Source organism: Propithecus coquereli, unplaced genomic scaffold (assembly GCF_000956105.1).
Source record: "Propithecus coquereli isolate 6110/MARCELLA unplaced genomic scaffold, Pcoq_1.0 Scaffold11, whole genome shotgun sequence".
Taxonomy (NCBI): Eukaryota; Metazoa; Chordata; class Mammalia; order Primates; family Indriidae; genus Propithecus; species Propithecus coquereli.
In genome coordinates this window covers 3,992,092-3,996,002 of record NW_012134969.1, presented here as the reverse complement: position 1 = coordinate 3,996,002, position 3,911 = coordinate 3,992,092, and positions in this window count along the sequence as shown.

Below are 3,911 nucleotides of genomic sequence, written 5' to 3'. Positions count from 1 at the left end.
TGTTACCTTCAAACAGCATGCCTATAAACAGGGTATAATGGGTATAACAAGAGTCCTACAGAGCTCTTATTTAACAGTATAATGACCTGAATTTCTGTTTCCTTTTAAGATGGTCAGTAGCTATTCTGAAATTGCCATATAAACTCTTGATGAAGGTAAAGTCTGCAGTAAAATAAGGTCTGATAAAATACCACACGAATTTTTGTGTATGGTTTGAGGAAATGGCATTCTTTGGTGGGAAAGAGAAGTCTACATTTCTAAGGTGCTTCCTGGGCTTTAGTTTCAAGCCCTATGCTTTTCAAACTTTAATATTAGTCTACATTTTTTGTAACTTCTTTTTAATTCTCATGAACATTTCTTGCTCACTTTACTCTTTATGTAATTCTAAAAATTCTCATCTAAGTTCCGGGGGGGAATAAAGTCCCCCATTGACATCTGCTCAAATACACATTATCCAGTCTGGTTCTTGATCGTTATTTCCACACCAGCACCCACCGAAGTACCTGTATTTCTGCCTGGCCTCCGGCTATATGATGAGTGCTGCTTTTTGCTACAGCATCCCCTCATTAAGACATGACTGGACAATGCCATCTTACAAACAGGAAGCCCTCTCTGCAGAAATGACACTTGATTTTTAGATACCATAAAGAATTCGTGTTCCAGCCCCTTCTGCCAGGACGTGGCAAATGCTTCCTCTCCTTGTTTTCCAGTGATCTGATTCACCACCTCCATTGGGTACAGGGTTTTGGGACACCACAGTGTTTCATCCTATGATCCAGCCTGTATTTAACCTCTTGTTCCTCACCCAGGAATGGCAATAATATATCAAGAGGCCAAGCAAATCCTCTGCTTGCCCTCAGAGAGAAGTTTCTCTCAAATGTCATACATGTCATAGAAGATTGTAATGAATCCTGCCCTCTGTTCATTTGTTGACTTTGGCCAACTTAAGGTTCTACTTTCCTTGACTATGACTTCTGATAACTCCAGGTCAAAAAGTGAAAGTAAAGGAATGCAATGATGTACAAGATACATACAAGAACAAACACCTGCTGGGAAAAGCCAAAGGCTTTCTGTGCCCCCTGCCAAGCATTCACTTTCCCTGGCCCACCTTCATAATGGATTTCCTCACTAAGCTCCCTTCCTCTCAGTAACCTAAAACCACCTTCAGTGCTGTTCCAAGAACAAGTGGTTCACTTGCACTTATGCCAGGGAACCCCCTTGGACAGTCATATTGGTCATCTTTACCTCTACAAAGGCATCAATCAACAAGATAGCTCTGATCTGAAGACCCCTCTACATTTATATTTAGGATGACCTTACATCCTGTTTTGACTGGTACAATCACAGTTGTTGCCTGTAATTAGTACCTCTTTTCTTTCTCAAAAATATCTCAGTTTGGAAAATAAAGTACACAGATACCGTATTTATATCCTGTCTTATGTAGAACCTCTTCTTTACCTGTCAGTCAAAATGGACCTGTCCTAGGATACCCCTAGACTGCTAGTCAGACAGAAATAACTTACCAACCCCTAAAGCTACATCTTTAGTCCCACTACAAAGATAACTAATTGAACATTTTTCCTTCCTACCATCTAACTCATTTATTTAAAGGTCATTTACTCTTTATCTCAGAACATCAAATGCGCATGAACTACATTTTCTAACCAAGGTACTTCTTGAGCTGAATCCTTGTCAGTGTTCATAGCTGTAGAATACAATGAGGTCTGTCTGGAAAGTATCCAGCCATGTAATGTAAAAAATTGTGGCTGGATACTTCCCAGACAGACCTCGTATGTGGGAGAATTCTAAGCCACAAAGCATAACACGCAGACTTTCTCAGGACAGTTAAGACTTTCAAATGATATATCAGTGCTGGTTCCCAGGGACACCATAAAGGCCTGCTACTGGTCTTAATACCATATTGGTAATTTCTCTCCCTACAACCCTTCACAAGTCTACATAGTACCATTCTCATCTTCTCATCATTATGACCATAATATTGGTCACGTACAGATACAGTTCCTAATGCTTTCAAATTCTACAGTATACTCCATCAGACCCTCCTTCATCCTGCCAAATTCAAGTCCCAGTCTTCATACTATAAAAGATAATTGGGAATATGTAGTTTATGCCATACCAGAGTCTTGGTTCCACTGGAAACAAATCCAGTACTTCAGCAAATGGATTACAATCAGAAGACCAATGCTGACAGCCTGCCTCCTCATCTCTGCCTGCTATCTGGGGTCGCTGGCCATTGCCCTACCGCGGAGATACAGAGACCCATGATGCTGGGATTTCTACTGCCATCTGCTCCCTAGAAAACTCCTTAGTCCACTTGGAGGAGGTAGCATCACCTCCTCTCCAAAGGATCTGACTCCCCTTGAGAATTCCTGAAAAGACATTTGTCAGCAAGCCTACATGGGATAAATTTCCCTAGCCTCTGACTCTGGCCTACCTCCTGCTTCACCCATTATCTTTGCTTTCATACAACCAACTGGACCCATGTGCCACGTGAAGGCAAGTAGGGACTGTGCCTTGTTTATCATTGATTCCCAAGGGGCTGTCACAGAATTGGGCAACTGGCATCAATTGGACAACAAGCACATATCTCCTGTTCCACAGTATCTTTTAACTTTCTCTTTTCACATACTTTCTTGAGACTTGGCCTGAGGAATGTGGACAAAATAGCAGTGGAGGTCTGGATCAGAGTAAGTAGCCTTGAAGACAATGGGGTGCTCAGGTTGGATACGTTGCTGAAGAGTCTAAGTCAGGTGTGAGCTATGGTCTCTAATGGGGTAATAAATGAGTCTTGAAGAGAAGCAAGAAGCCAACCCAGCATACAGCTAGATAGAAATTTTCAGATATCAGAAGGGCCAAGCTGTTCAAATGCAGAGCTATTCAGGTGACCTAAGGCACAAGAATTGCTAACAGGCAAGTAGCTTGGGGCCATGCCTTCCTGGGTGCACGCTTAAAGGACTCAGTATGCCTCTATCATCTCCAAGACAGAGAGTTATAGTTCCAAGAAGTACTTTATCTCTAGGTCTGAGAAGTGAAGAGAGGTAATGAGAGACAGCTGTGTCCTAATAAATTTTCTATTTTAAGACCCTGGATCTCAACAGTGCTTAATTTGATCAGTCTGACACAGGTTAGGAAGGAAATCAGGAAGCTTAACAAGTGCTGAGAGCTGTAATTTTCATCATTCTTAGCTGGGTCTATTACACTCATCCACTAGATTGTGACAGGTTTTAGGCAACAGAGGTAGGTGGAAATCCAGTCTGGAGCTCAGAGTTCCACATCCCAAAGATAGTTCATGAATGCAGCAGGTGTCAAAGGACCCAACAGCAAGTATAAGAGGTGATCTAAAAAGCAAACACAATATAGCATCAGGAAATCTGGGCTGAAGAGACACTCATAAACCCAGCCTGACAATTGGCAGACACTAAGAAAGTGTATCAATAAAATAGCCTCTATCCATGTGGGTGTGGGAATAGGACACCAGTTGGGGAGCAGATATGGCCAAAATCATACTCCATCAACTCTTTAGTTTACCAAGGACCTCAACAGCTTCAATGAAAAGAGAGGACTCAAGTCTTATGAATCAGGGAACCATATTATGAGAATGGGAGCATAAGATTAGAGCTAAAGGCAACACTAGGGTATTTTGTGTACTCTAAGGTGAGTTTTTTTTGTTGTTTGTTTTTTTTGTTTTTTGAGACAGAGTCTCACTCTTTTGCCCGGGCTAGAGTGAGTGCTGTGGCGTCAGCCTAGCTTACAGCAACCTCACACTCCTGGGCTCAAGCAATCCTTCTGCCTCAGCCTCCCAAGTAGCTGGGACTACAGGCATGCGCCACCATTCCCAGGTGATTTTTTCTATATATTTTTAGTTGTCCGATTAATTTCTTTCTATTTTT